The sequence below is a fragment of the Mauremys reevesii genome, linkage group 4 (genome assembly GCF_016161935.1).
Source record: "Mauremys reevesii isolate NIE-2019 linkage group 4, ASM1616193v1, whole genome shotgun sequence".
In the NCBI taxonomy this organism is placed as follows: Eukaryota; Metazoa; Chordata; order Testudines; family Geoemydidae; genus Mauremys; species Mauremys reevesii.
The window spans coordinates 133,428,309-133,443,003 of NC_052626.1; the positions used below are offsets into that span (position 1 = coordinate 133,428,309).

Consider the following 14,695-nt stretch of genomic DNA (forward strand, 5'->3'; position numbering starts at 1 on the left):
TCATGAGGTTCTTTCCAGCCTTACATTTCTATGATTCTCATCACCCTCCTTGGAACCCCCTCCAGTCCTGCAATATCTTTTTTTGAGATGGGATACCTGGGCCTGTGATTGATGCTCAATAACTAACCAGAGTTTCATTCCAACTCCTCTCTAAGCGGGTCCCACTGCACCATGCCTGCTCAGGCTTTATTTTAATAGATGGGCCCATGTTATGAAGTCAGGATCCGAACACCCCCAGGGGTCAGGGAAGACTTGGTTCTGCTTTTTATTCTGGCTCGCCTACTGTGCCCATCACCATGACATCTAGCCTAGTTTGCCCCTCTCCTTTCCCTCCCCTGCTCTAGTTTTTATTATTAGCAGAAGAATAAAAATGTAAATTGAATTGGAGGAGCGGGGAGGGGGGGGAAATAATGAGCTCCAGCCAGGTTCCCTCCCCTCCTCCGTGGAGTGGTAACTGGCACAGATTATATCCAAGGAGCCCCACATGACCAGGGCCCCGTATTTATATGTCAGTGTGTAAAACACACCCTGCTGAGCTGCCTTTTCTCTGCCAGAGGCTGGGGGCTTCTGCTGCGCGTCTGGTCAAACAGACGCACAAAGAGGATTAGGGAGAGCCTCTCAGCCCCGCAGCGTAATCCATCAAATTATCCCCTTGTTGGCGTTGCCATCCTCTTTAAAAAAATAAAAAAATGAAAAAGCCTCCAAAGATTTTTTAAAGGGACTGAAGTTACGCTTGAGCCTGAAAGGCTCCACCCAGCTGCTCTAATCCGGCATCACAATGGGCTGGTTGTGAACTGAATGCTGGGGCCTAGGGAGTGAGGAGAAAGACACAGACACTTAAAAAGGACAGCGGCCTCCACAAGTGTGGAAATTCAACAGGTGGCTCAGGATCTGCCCTCCCCCCCCCCCCTTTCTGTATCTAGGAACAGAAACAGAAGCGCTCAAAAGGGACTAATAATAAAATAGAAAATGTGACAACCTTCCTACTTCCAGCCACACACACACACACACACACACACACGCAAAAGAAGCCTGTCTGGTTTTCTGGAAGCAATTGGATGGGTTAGCCATGCCTCAGGCGGCTCCTTCCACCCAGCTTTGCCAAGTTCAGGATCTGCCTTTGCCTCTCTCAGTACTAGAAAAGGACCCAGCCTGCCAAGCTTGGATCCAATTCCAGACCCATCTGACTGCAGGGGGAGTTCAGAACAGGACTCTCCCCCGTTCAGTTGCTGTGTAATAACACATGGGCACTGTGCATTCCCAGGCGACCTTGTGGGCTTTTGTAACCAGATTTTCAACAACAAAAGCAGCTCAGCAGCCACCACGTCCCTAAATTCCCAGCGCTTGGTAGGAAGAGGTTAATTCATTATGGAAAGAAATAGGTTCCCTTGAGTCCCCAGTACAACCCTCTCCACCCTTTTTCCTACACAAGGTAGAGACTCTTTAGCTGCGGACACGGATACTCGCGGATAGCTTAGCTAGATTCAGGGGGTGCCAGGAAAGGCAGATAGGCTTTCCCAGCACCTTGCACAGCAATTTATAGGGGCACAAAGTGGGTGAAGTGCTCCCATTCTGACCAGGTAGCATTTTCAACTCGTGCAAGTGACTTTGCAAGGTGCAGTGCAATGGTGAACCAGGCCCATGGGCCTCATTTCCAGTAGCAACCAGCTTTCAGGGGTCAATTTGAGCCTGAGCCACATGGAGCATGCAGACTCTCTGGATAGATTCCCTGGCTCATTGCTGCACCTGTTGGTTTATGCCCATTCGTAGCAAGTGTGTCCCAAACCTCTTGTTCTGGACATTTGAGAGACTCACTTGAGTAGTTTCCCAGCAGTCCTAAAGAGAGTGGTTGGGGACTTTTAAGGAGGAAGGTTAAAAGTCAGCCCTGATATTACACATGCACACAGCAAAGACAAAGGAAATTACAAAAAAAAAAAAAAAAGAGCCCTGAAACATCCAGCCACAGATAGGAAACTAGCTCCTCATTACATTCCACAATTAGAAACATTCTGACTAACAACTAAAAGAAAGAAGCATATGATCCAGGGATTCCACACAGTTCCTCCTCCCGAGACAGATAACTCACCAGCTTAACATCTCTCCATGGTGTCAAGAATCTGAAAAATGCAAGAGGCTTAGAAATGCGAGACTGAGAATGGCAGCAAAATAAAATAAAAAAGTTAATAAAAAAAACAAACACCTGCAACTACAGAATTTGAGAGCAACCAACACAGTCAATACCAAATCCACAGGGTCAGAGGAAGTGTTGCCACCAGCCAGACATTCATTTAAAAACCAGACCACTTTTGCACCACCCCCTACTAGCTAGTAAAGGGCTCAAAATAACTGAATTTCTTGGACAGATGTACCCAATGGAGATGGGATGGCTGAAGCTGGACCACTCAAACTCCACTTGGGATGCCAGGGACAAGGCCTCCCCCAGCACACTCCTCTGCAACTTAATGTCCTGGCAGAAGGCGAGACAGCCCCAAAGCTCTTTCAGGGTGCAAAGGGAATTTCAGTATAAATCAGATCCGCCTGGGAAAACATGAGATTTGACATTTTTTTTTACCATGATCCCCTGCATTACTTTTGTTAAAAAAAATAATAATGCTTCCATAGATTGTCTGGGGGAGCAGTCCAGCACTGGCCATAAAAAGGAGTTAGGGAAGAGAACAAACAAGAAGGAAATGTATAAAGTACCTGCCCCTCTAAGTTCCATGATTGGAAACACAATAGGAAGGAAAACTAGTTCAGTCTCCTCTTCCCATATGAGCAACATGTGCTGAAGTCACACTGAACTCAAGTTACACTACTGGCAAGTCAGCCCTGGCTCCAGTCCTGCAATATCAGCATTATAGTTGCTTTACTCATTTATGATGATGAGGGGGAAAAAAAAAGGCTCCAAGACTGTAGCAACTGTGAGGGTGTTAGTGGTTATCTTGTCTTGAGACCACACTGCCTGTGTACAGAGCAGGGAAAATAGGAAGCGAAAGCCAAACTTCTTGCTTACGACGGGAAGGTGGATACTACACAATCAGGGATTTAAGAGCATGAGAAATATCCATACCGAGTCAGACCAATGGTCTATCTATCCTGTCTTCTGACAGTGGCCGGTGCTAGATGCTTCAGACTTAACTCACCATTGAGCCAGCATCGTGCCTTGAACTCCCAGCACCAGCCTTGGGGAGAATTTGCAATGCTAGAAAGCTGCAGTGCTTGAGATATTCCACCTGATGTAGTTAATTTGCAGACCAATGGCTCTGGTCTGCACTGACATATAAAACATCCTGGCTGGATTATTGAAATGATTTGTGGTTCTCTGGGAATGCAGCAGAGACAAAACGCTCAAACCCTGTGAGTGGTGGCAGAAGGGAATGACGCATTAGCCTTAATAATACCCCTGCTGGTCAATTTGGAAGTAGCAAGAGTACTCCAGTAGCACTCCCTCCAAAGGGAGTTCCATTGCAAGGCGGGAACGGTGCTGTTTGCAGACATGGTCTTGAGAACATAGTGGGGGGGGGGGGGCGGAAATCTATCTTTTGATAGACACAGAGGATCACCACTGGGGACTGCGGGGGGTGGGGAGGGCACCACAACTGTCCAAAAATCATCCATGAAAATCCCAGAGTAAAACAATCTCAAAGTTATACAGCCCTTTGTGCTTGACATTTCAGGAGTGTGATGTCATGCTCTTCCTCGGAGGACGCACTTTGAATCCCAGATGCACATAGAACAAATAGGCTCTTTTGTAATCACATGGTAGTTAGTACATTTTCTCATAGCAATTTTCTGGCCTGCAATTCCAGTTATTTGTGTCCCTGCTGAAGGAGCCTGATGTGAACATACCTTTCAGCATGCCCTTTGACCCCCACCAGCAGGTGGGTGGGTTTCTCCCTCTCCGTTTTCAGTCATCAAAATGAAATAGTCTTCGAAACAGACAAAAGACCTTGCCGTTTGAGGACTAGCCTCAAGACAGCTGGGAACAGGGAGCTCTCCTGAGTCGTATCAGACCAATGAGTGTGTGAGAAGCAGGTGGACTGGGCAGTGAACCATAGTTCTCCCTGAAGTGTCTGGCATTTACCCTCCACCCCGCCATGAAAAGGGGCGTGAGAGCTCTTTTAGGGACACTTTTATAGCACCAATCCCTTCGTTAATATTCATTAAGATTGTTATGGTCCTGGCATCATCAATAGAGCAGGTCACAAATCTTCCATCAAAACACTTTTCTGATGAAACAATGACTTTTTGACCAAAACAAACTTTTTCACGGTGGTTGAAAATCTCCAGCTTTTGTAAAAACAAACCAAAGATTTTTACCAAAATATCAAGTTTAATCAAAAACCTGAAAGATTTTTGTGGGTAATTTGAGGTGAGGAAGAACAGATTTTTCAAAATTTCACATGAAAATTGGCATTTTTTTAAACCATCTCAAACCATCATGAATTCCCATCTCCCAGGGATTTAACAGACAGCTGTAAGAATTCATATGAGGCTATTGCTCGGCTCTATGTACCTGGAAGGAGATTTTCATCTTTCTAAAGAAGTGGCTTTAGGCTGGGATTTCACTTAAAGCCCTGACAGCCAATGGGAATTGAGCATCTAACTCCGTTTACACGCCTGTGTAAAAATCCCAGCCTTATTTATTTAAAGTGAAGCTTGATAAATTTATTAATGGAAATATATGATGGGGTAACTTGAGATAGCAGGAGACTGGAGTCAGTGACCCAGGCGGTCCCTTCCAGTGCTGTGTTCCTATCAGGGTGATAGTCCAGAGAAAGGAGGATCAGCCACTTAGTGCAGGAGTGCTTGGAGCCAGAATTTGGGCTCGTCTCTTGTTGTGCACGCTTAACAGATTAGCGTTGCACTGATACAAAATGGGCTGTGTTAATGCCGGGGGCATCTGCTGAAGAGGACAGACGGGCGAGAGCCCTCTTACAACTATGCTGTGTTTAGCAGGATGTCAGTGGTGCACTCTCCATTGCAGGCTCTCTTTGGAAAAGGCAGGGTTTTCTCCTCCTGCAGGCATCTTAGCATGCTGCCATATTTACTGGAGCAAAGTTCAGTGTGGATACACATGAAGGGGAAGGAGACCTCTGGTGAGTTATGGATACTTCTGCGTTACTCCCCGGGGATGCCTCTAGCACACAGTCAGGCCACCATGGGCAGCAGTTTCCATTATCGCAGGAGCTGGAGCTTTCCACTCTGCCTACTGCAGCCACAAAACTATGGTGCTGGCACTGCCCGTTACTAAGTACCTGTCCAAGGGTTATCACAGCAGTTGTGCAGCCAAGATGACCAGAAAAGAGGACACATGCAAACCAGCACCCAAGCTTGGTTTCAACTGGTGTGGGTGATAGCTACAGTTCGCCGCTCTCGCCTACCAGGCTCGTGCCCTGCTATGAATGGCATTTGCGAACAATGATGAATGGGAGTATCTGGGGGAATAAGAGTGGACTGTGTTCAGAGAAATTAAAGATGAAAAAGGCCCTATTGCATCATCTCCCCCCCAGGGGAGAATGCAGGACTGTTCCCAACAGTACATTCTCTAGTGCTTTGTCCAGTCTGGTTTGATGTGTCTCGAGCATTGAGGTTGTCAGTATATCCCATGGGCACTATTCGACGGTCTAATAGATCTGAGAGCTGGGAAGGTTCTCTCCTCAGTACCAAGCACCAGATTTCCCCCTTCCCTTTCCCATTAGTCCAAGTTATATACCCTGTATGAGTCCTGTGCCCCTCCACTTACTTACACCCTTTATATTCTTGGGTAGGTACATCCCACTCCAGATGTTGTTTAGCCAAGCTCTACTTATACAGCTGTGAGCTAGTCCTCATGAAAATCCATCCCACTGATCATTTCAGTTGCTGTTTTATACCCAGTTTGGGAATTTCAAACACCAGCCCAGAGATTACATGGGAAGGGAGTTCTCTAATTTTCAAACAAGCATCTTTGTTCTTCTCCCATGCTACCCTCAGCTCCTCCTTAACATCCGCACCACTCCCTCATTCTTCTCCGTAACTCTCCTTGGTTGTGATGCCCACCAAAAAGCTGGACAATGGTTAGGTTGCTGTTGTGCCGATTACAGTGACCAATACGGTCTCACTGTTTCCTTGTCCTCCCCCATTGGTCAGTGTGTATCCATCTGTTGTCTCGTCTTATACTTAGACTGTAAGCGGTCTGGGGCAGCGACTGTCTTTTTGTTCTGGGTTTGTGCAGCATCTAATGCGATGTGGCCTGGGTCCATGACTGGGGCTTCACGGTTTTACAGTAATACAAATAGGATACGTAAATAGTTAGAGGCTAGTCAAACACATACAAGACTATGTAGGCTAAAGGCTCAGAAACCAAAAGGCAAGTAAAAAGAACCCAACATTGGATTAAATCATGTATTTAAAAAAACCAAAAACCAAACGATCTTGTGATCTTTGGGACTATTTTTTTTAACTCTTGGGAATGGCAGCACTGGGATTCTGGCTCTAAACAGCTGGAAATCAGTGCCATGTTTCATTGCAGAGGTACTATCCCCACACAGACATGGAACAAGATCTTGAGAACTGGACTGGCGACCGCAATTTCACAGTATGGGCATTTAGAGGAAGAGAAAACGGTTTATTCAATGCCTGTAGATCAAACACCTGCTTACTGCAGAACATGTTCCAACCTCCCTCTGCCACCAAGACAAAGAAGCCATTCGGGCTACATGCCTCTATTACATTTCTTATTTTGCCAGACAATATTCATGGGGTCTGCTTTTTCTCTTATGCAGATTAGCAAAAATGTTAAGTATTTTCAAACTAAACCAGGAACTGACATCTGAGGATATGAAAACAAAAAGGGCCACAAGTTTAGAGACCTCCAAGGAGCAGCACAAAAATAATAAAGGAGTCTTTTAGCATTCCATATAGTTATATTTCATGATCAAGCCCCTGGGTGGCTTAGATGTGAAACACACAGGCACCTCTGTCACTGACACTCTTATTGCAGTGAGTAATGCCATATTGCACAAGCAATACTGTGATTTAAAGGATGTCAGAGTTTTCTGCATTGAGTCTTAAAACAGGTACCTGGGGTTTGACAAGCCGAATGACAAAAACTGCAAAGGACGTCTTTGTCTTGCTCTTTTCCTGTCCTCTGGATGTTCCTTGCTCGTGGAGATTTTGCTTGCATATCCTAAAGTGAAATTCACTCACATGCTTTCAGGCAATATTTTCCTGGTGCAGCACATATTATTTCATGGATGCCTTCAACTGTTTGCAAGCTTCTCTGCTATTGTTAAGGCAAAGATCCTCCCAGGGACACCTCCCTTCCTTGTCTCCCAGCCCTGCACCTTCTCATGCAGAAACTACAGGGCTTGGTTATATGAAAGAGTGACCCTGAGACAGCAGAGAGGAAAATAAACCTGCCAGGTGCTGCTTTTTAAATTTCCTTTCCCTTCCCCCATCTTACTTCTGTGCTGCTTATTTCTTCTCCCAGGGTGCAGGGCTTTACACTGATTAGTAGCAATCTTCCCCTTTATTGCTTTCCTCTGCTCTGCTCTTATCTTTCTAGGTCACTTTGCTTCTGTCCAACTCCAGTTGTGGAGCTGTCCACAAATCTGATCATGGTTGAAGTTACACCAAAGAAATATGTGGCAAAGACAGACGAGAAACAGCCTGGAGGGGACAAAGAGGGACTTGTGATTTTGTAAGTGAGAGTCAAAACAGCTTTTAGAAACACTACAAACAAACAAACAGAGTCCTGAATTGGGCTACAGCTAGGAAGAGTCCACGTGGAGTGACAGATGCTGCAGCATTGGGGATCACCAGAATTATATGGTTTGAGAATGTAACATAAAATGAAACTGAAAGGTAACAGATTTAAAAAACGACCAAACAGAGATAGTTTACACAATGAATCGTTAACCTGGCGAATTCACTGCCATTGCGCCAGTGGTTGGGGCCAACCAAAGGCTTAGCAAGAGTCAAAGAGTGGATTAGACATGCATATGAATAAGAAGAACATCCTTTGCTACATAAGCTAGGATACAAATTTAAGGGGTATGAATTCTCATGCTCAATGAATGGGCCATCCATTAACGGACTGGAAGGAACTTGCCCCTAGACACAAGTTACTCTGCATTGTCCATTAAGAGGTTTTTCTTGCACTTTTCTAGAAAGCATCTGGCACCAGCCATGGTGGGAGTCAGAATCCTGGGCTTCATGGACAAGTTGTCTGATCCAGTTTGTCAATTGCCAGTAATATATATTGTGAAAATAAAACATGACAAATTACAAGCAGGATGAGATTTCCAGAGCGCAACTTCATAGAGCTGCACTCCTATGTCAGATTTTCCTTTCGAGAACACACTAGCAGTTACTTTAGTTGATTGCATGAAACTGGCACAGTATATTAGGTTCCACCCAGGGTGAACTTCCACAGAGAGGTGGAGAGGTGTAACCAAGGGAAGACTGATCCTTTTAGCGCTCCAAACAGAAGTACGTTGTTAGATTAAATGATTAAGAGTTTATTTTCAGCATTTTGTAGTTACTCCATCAAAAATAAAACAGCTCCAGATTTTATAGAAGATTTTATTTTTATCTCAGAGTCTGGTGATATGAGCATCCCTCATGATTTATGTAGCGAGTGTTTCTGACTGCCAGCATCAACCTCAAATGAAGCAATGCCGCCACCCCCTCCTTCTAGAAGATTGTGCTGATGGATTTTCCTTCTGTGTTTGTCTGTAATGTACTGTACAGAATTCTCTGTATTTCTGAATCAATAGGATTCTTTAGGAATCTTTATCTTATTCAGATTTATGTATGGAGAATCCCTAGCTCTGGACACCTCCAACACAAATCAATAGGGGTTGGGCCTAATGGTATCAGTAATGCATCCCAAGAGGTTTCAAAGTTTTTTCCCCAAGCAAGTGCTGTCTTGTGTTTTAAGCAACAGACCCCCCCTAGAGATGATGGCAAGACATGATTGTGGGAATTGCCAGACAAGATCAGAGCTCTGGTCCATCTAGTCCAGTATCCCCTCTGCAACACTGGCCCACTTCAGCTGCTTTGGAGGAATACGCCCTGCAGTAGACTCTTATGGGAAACCCTCCCGCAGGGGAAAATTTCCTCCTGTCTCCTGGTACTTAAAGGTTGGTTTATGTCCTGAAGCGTGATGTTTTATACATCAAACTCTCCCTTGCCAAGCTCTCATTTCTTTCTTTCATAAAGTTATTTATTAACAACTCTGGATATTCTTCTTAGCCATATTATGTCAAATCCTTTTAAAAATCCTCTTAAGTCCTTGGCCTCAAGGATATCTTACGGCAACATGTTCCAGAGTCTAACTGGGCAATCTCAGCACAAGACTAGGAGCTAGGAATCCCTGATTTCTAAGCCTGGCTCTTTCACTGCAAACCCCTAGGAACCACTTCCCTTAAGGGTGGGAAAGCTACCAAGGAACAACGGGAAGATGCGAGAAGGGACCCGGTGGCATGAACTGATCCTTTATGATAGAAAGAGGCCTGCAGGTATAGTGAGTAACTTAGAAGTTGTTCAAGTGTTAGCAGGTAAGATTTTCAGAAGTGTCTGAGTGACTCAGCAGCCCAAGTCCCATTTTTGAAAGTGACTTAGGAACCCATGTCATTTAGGCACTTTGAGAAATAGAGTCTGAGTAAAATTTTCAAAAAACTCCCAGTTAAGTTCTTATTAAGTGTCACATACACACATCCTTGAACCTTTATCTCAGACTGTAACCAAACCTGAACTGAACCTTGTTTGAGTTTGGTTTATTCCTTTTCATTATCCATGAACCTTCCAGGTCCAGACTGGGAGTAGAAGTGTTGTTCCTGAAACATTTCCAGTCCAGTTTTGCAGACCAAGTGACTTTGGAGAAGTACTGAAATCAAGCGTCCTATCACTAACAAAAAAATCCTAATTCCTTACACTTTCTATTTGATCTAAAAGCAGTCACACATAGGTAGGGCCCTACCAAATTCATGGTCCATTTTGGTCAATTTCACAGTCATGGGATTTTTAAAATAGTAAATTTCATGATTTCAGCTATTTAAATCTGAAATTTCAGAGTGTTGTAATTGTAGGGGCCCTGACCCAAAAAAGCAGTTGGTGTGTGTGTAGGCGGGAGCAAGATTATTGTGGGGGGGGGTTGTGGAACTGCTACCCTTACTTCTGCGCTGCTGCTGGTGGCGGCGCTGCCTTCAGAGCTGGGCAGCCAGAGAGCAGTGACTGCTGGCCGGGAGCCCAGCTCTGAAGGCAGATTCGCTGCCAGCAGCAGCATAGAAGTAAGGATGGCATAGTATGGTATTACCACCCTTACTTCTGCAGAGCGAGGCCTTCAGTCAGCAGCCCCCACTCTCTGGCCACCCAGCTCTGAAGGCAGCAGCACACAAAAAGTAAGGCTGGCATGGTATGGTATTGCCACCCTTATTTCTGAACTGCTGCTGATGGGGCACCACCTTCAGAGCTGGGCATCTGGACAACAGTCGCAGCTCTCTGGCTGCCAAGCTCTGACGGCAGCATGGAAGAAAGAGTGGCAATACCACGACCAGGGGCGGCTCTAGGAATTTGGCCGCCCCAAGCAGTCATGCCTGCAGGAGGTCCACCCGAGCCGCGGGACCACCGAACCGTCCGCAGTCATGCCTGCGGGAGGTCGACTGGACACGCGGCTCCAGTGGACCTCCCGCAGGCATGACTGCGGAAGGTCCGCCGGACCCGCCTGCCGCCCTGCTGGCAAAATGCCGCCCCAAGCACGTGCTTGGCACGCTGGGGTCTGGAGCTGGCCCTGACCATGACTCCCCTAAAATAACCTTGTGACCCCCCTGCAGCTCCCTTTTGGACAGGACCCCCAATTTGAAAAACACTGGCCTCCCCCATGAAATCTGTATAGCCGTGGTCCCCAAGGCGGTGCCCGTGGGTGCCATGGCACCCGCCAGGGCATCTAAGTGCGCCCGCGTACTGTCCAGCGGATGAGCATCTGCCGAAATGCTGCCGAGAAGCAGCAGCATCCAGAGGCATCGCCGCTGAAATGCTGCTGATTTTCAGCAGTATTTTGGCGGCAACGCCTCTGGATGACGCTGCTTGTCAGTGGCATTTTGGTGGCGACACCTATTGACATTGCTGCTTCTTGGCATTTCAGCGGATGCTTGTCTGCCAACCATGGTCCTCGGTGGTTCGTCGTCCGGCGCCCGCCAGACAAAAAAGTTTGGGGACCACTGCTGTATAAAAGACCAGATTTCACGGCCCTTGATGCATTTTTCATGACCGTGAATTTAGGAGGGCCCTGCACACAGGGAAACATGAACTGGTACCTACTCAGTTAAAGCAGCGTGGCCATCAGGAACTCAGCTCATACCAACGTTACTAGTTTTGTAACATGCTTGTTTTCGTTGATTCAGGTTAATTACCGTATTGGCTGGTTTGTCCCTGCAAGTCTCTCAGGATTCTGGAAAGTCCAGATTCATCTCTCTTCTCCTAGACTTTCCTCCCCTTCCCTCCAGTCTTTAGGACTAATATATGTAACAACTTCTGGACTGCACAAAAGCAGCCAGAAGAGTAATACACAAAATCCACCAAGAACAAAACTGGATCAGGAGGACACAACACAACAGAACACACTGGTTTCTTATTGGCGCTAACTGACGTGACAGTCTCACCTATGTCCTGCACTTTTACACCATCCATTTGTGCTGACTAAAGCTACTTCTATATTTTTATATTAAAAGGAGCTCCCTGTCTCCAATAGCCTCATTGTTATTACTAATGTTACTTAAAAAGGCACCACGTTTGACTGCCTTTTCAAATACCTCAGGAGAGGTAGAACACATTTATTTACAGCTACAGGAAGAGTGCTAGTCCTCAAAATCCCTTCCCTCCTTCAGAAAGAGCCAGTTTTTGTGGTCTCTCACCCCCTTGACAGATGAGGAGTGTGTTAAAAGCATGCTGTTTGCTCTATGCAGGAGAGGGAAAGGCTGGAGCATGTCAAAACTGAATATCTATGTATATATATTTACAGTCATATTAGACGACTGACAAACTTCAGCAACCCCAGAGTTCCACATAGTTCAGATTCCTGGTTTGTTTTTGAACTGAGTAGAGCCAGCACAACACAAACCTGGGGAAAGGAAAGCACTGAAAAGTCATAAACAACACGCGAGATCCAGAGATGAAGTTATTTCATTGCCCGATAAGAAAAGGAATAAACATTTAAAAAAAAAAAAGCCAAAATAAAGGCAGCCGCGTGTCCTCCTAGGGCAGCGCCAGGACAGAACTGATTGACCCCCCCAGGGAAGCAATAGCCCACAGCGGAGGAGAGCGGAGCAGGGACTCTGTGACAGAGGCTTTGCCGTGTCCCCCCCAGAACCGCCGGCCCGGGGATTAGGTGAGAGTCAGACGCCCCCGCGCGTGGGGGTCCGAGTTCCCACGGAAAGCCGGGCGAGGTGGCTGAGCGGCCATGGGATGGGGCAGCCCGGCCGGGCCCCTCGCGCCCCGCTCGCCCTTTGCCGGGGCTCTCTGGCCCCTCTCCCCGGCCGGGGGCAGCCCCGGCTTCCCGGCAGAGTCTGAGCCGCGCCCGCTCAGCCCCGAGTGCCCGGCGGGCAGGGGACCCACCCGCGCGCGCGCGCCCTACCTTGGAGAGGGGCAGGGGGGTCGGGTCGGGTCCGGTCCGGTCCGGCTCGGCTCGGCTCAGCCCGGCTCCCCGGCGGCTGCTCCGCTAGGCTCCGCGCTCTGCCGCCTTTTAAATCGCCTCGCTGCTGGACACTCCCAGGGAGCATGCGCCGCCGTGGCGCTGGGGGGGGGGAGGAGGGACACGCTGCCCCGGCGGGGTGCGCTGGGGCGGAGGGGGGCATCCCCTCGCGGCCCCGGGCTTCCTGGGGCGTGCGGGGCTCCAGCCTGCCCTGCCCCCTTGTCTTGGCGTCAGCACAGAGAATTGAGAGAGCCTCTTGCTTTTCAAACAGATGCCTCCCTTCCCCGCTTAAAATGTATGTTAAAAGAGCAGCAGCCTCTGGGCAACCCTACAATAACACACCACAGGGCGCAACCCCCTGGGCAACCCTACAATAACACCTACAGGGCACAGCCCCCTGGGCAACCCTACAATAACATACCACAGGGCACAGCCCCCCTGGGCAACCCTACAATAACACACCACAGGGCGCAACCCCCTGGGCAACCCTACAATAACATACCACAGGGCACAGCCCCCCTGGGCAACCCTACAATAACACACCACAGGGCGCAACCCCCTGGGCAACCCTACAATAACACCTACAGGGCACAGCCCCCTGGGCAACCCTACAATAACATACCACAGGGCACAGCCCCCCTGGGCAACCCTACAATAACACACCACAGGGCGCAACCCCCTGGGCAACCCTACAATAACACCTACAGGGCACAGCCCCCTGGGCAACCCTACAATAACACCCACAGGGCACAGCCCCCTGGGCAACCCTACAATAACATACCACAGGGCCCAACCCCCTGGGTAACCCTACAATAACACCCACAGGGCACAGCCCCCTGGGCAACCCTACAATAACACACCACAGGGCGCAACCCCCTGGGCAACCCTACAATAACACCCACAGGGTGCAGCCCCCCTGGGCAACCCTACAATAACACACCACAGGTCGCAGCCCCCCAGGCAACCCTACAATAATACCCACAGGTCGCAGCCCCCCCAGGCAACCCTACAATAACACATCACAGGGCACAGCCCCCCTGGGCAATCCTACAATAACACACCAGAGGGCACAGCCCCCCAGGCAACCCTACAATAACACCCACAGGTCGCAGCCCCCTCGGGCAACCCTACAATAACACAGTACCCAGCCAGGTGCTCTCCTGCAGGCCTACAGTAAAACAACAGCTAACCCAGCGGAAGGACTCGGGAGGCAAGGAAGGCCATACCATGTCCTAGTCAGGACCCCAGCCTGATTTTGTCAGGAGAGACTCCCAGGAAAGGAATGCCAGAGCCCCAGTTGACTATCCTGGAGATCTGGGTATTGCTGACACTTGGACAAGTGGTTTAGCCAAGCAAATGTGCTGGATCTCTGCCACCGAACTATGTAGTATTAGGTGGGCTCAGGGCTCACTTGAACTGGGTACAAACTCAACTTCCACCACCATGGTTGACTCTAGTGCCAGTTACACTGGGCTCCAGCCAAGTCACTTCAAGCAAGTAGATGACCAATGTCAAATGTGCTGGATCCAGAGCACTAGACTCTGTCAACCCAGAAGGCTCCTGAGACCTAACACTATCTATGCTGGTGCTGGACCACTTCACTCAAGTGGCACCAGCGAACCGTGCCAGAACCGTAGCACCATACTTGGCTGACCCAGACCCAGGAACATTAATGCCCTGTATAATCAAGTGGTTCACCAGAGTCCATGAAGCTGGCTTCCAGGCACTAGACTCCGTTCAACAGGGATGAAATACCTGTGAGCAACCCCACAATAATAATACAGAGTACACCAACCCGTGGTCCTGTGCAACATTACAATAAGAATCTAGGGCATGCAGTCTCAGCACCTATGACAAGCCCTACAATAACAAACAAGAACCACAGAGCCCTTGAACAAACTAGAAAACACAGCCCCCAATGCCCAGGCCATCAGCAACCCTACAATAACAAACCAATGTGTGGCATTAGTCATTTTGAACAATTTAGCCCCAATTTTTTTTTTAATCCCTGATTGTGAA

At 48.1% G+C, this 14,695-nt stretch overlaps 1 protein-coding gene across 2 annotated transcripts in view; it reads right to left on the reverse strand.

Moving 5' to 3' along the window:
• SLC45A3 (solute carrier family 45 member 3) overlaps positions 1–12,686 on the reverse strand; it is a 38,077-nt gene extending 25,391 nt beyond the window's left edge. The window contains exon 1 of one of the 2 annotated variants that reach the window (XM_039538374.1): positions 12,620–12,686. The gene's annotated coding sequence lies outside the window, so the exon portion shown is untranslated. The remainder of the gene's footprint in view (positions 1–12,619) is intronic. The other variant, XM_039538377.1, reaches the window with a different exon arrangement.
• Between the last annotated feature and the right edge of the window lie 2,009 nt (positions 12,687–14,695).